Source organism: Phalaenopsis equestris, unplaced genomic scaffold (genome assembly GCF_001263595.1).
Source record: "Phalaenopsis equestris unplaced genomic scaffold, ASM126359v1 Scaffold000099, whole genome shotgun sequence".
NCBI classification, from domain to species: domain Eukaryota; kingdom Viridiplantae; phylum Streptophyta; class Magnoliopsida; order Asparagales; family Orchidaceae; genus Phalaenopsis; species Phalaenopsis equestris.
This window is the reverse complement of record NW_018164541.1, coordinates 804,040-804,639: the sequence shown is the minus strand read 5'-3', so window position 1 is coordinate 804,639 and position 600 is coordinate 804,040. Positions and strand designations below refer to the sequence as shown.

Below are 600 nucleotides of genomic sequence, written 5' to 3'. Positions count from 1 at the left end.
TATGACCGCATGAGAGAAAAGCATGGTCATAATCTAGTCCAAGACGAGCTTATTAAAGGCTTGACATGTTCTTAATGCTTCACTACTTACGGTAGAAGTATCCATTAATAGAAGAGCACCCTGCTAAGCTTGAACAATTTATGTCGAAGTGTGAATTGGTGTAGTCAGAGAAGAACATTACAACCCTATATTTTGATAAAATGAAACCATCCATTGGCAATGTGATGCAATTATAATTTTATTAGGCTTTACATGATGTCCAGCTTTTATCTTTAAAGGTGGAGAATCAACATAGTAGTATTAGGTCTACTCCTCCCTTTACACTAGATTGGACCGTGGAGTTGGGCAGTAAGAACACATCGATTAAAGTACCAAGACTGCCCCTTGTGAGGAGAAGCCAATGCTGGAGAAAAAAAATGTTGATCAGGCCAGCAAACCCCAAGAGATTCCCAATTCGGAAGTGTTGCACAAATACCTTCTAACACATTATAAACATGATATATTTTTAAGATTTTATCACTTACAATAGAATGACCCATTAACAGAAGAGCAAACTATTAAACTTAAACAACTTAAGTTGAAATGTAGGGATGTAAACGA

General features: G+C 36.5%; 1 protein-coding gene across 1 annotated transcript in view; it reads left to right on the top strand.

Annotated features, from left to right (window-relative positions):
* LOC110020541 overlaps positions 1 to 600 on the top strand; it is a gene marked incomplete at its 3' end in the record, with an annotated part of 12,684 nt that overhangs the window by 8,759 nt on the left and 3,325 nt on the right.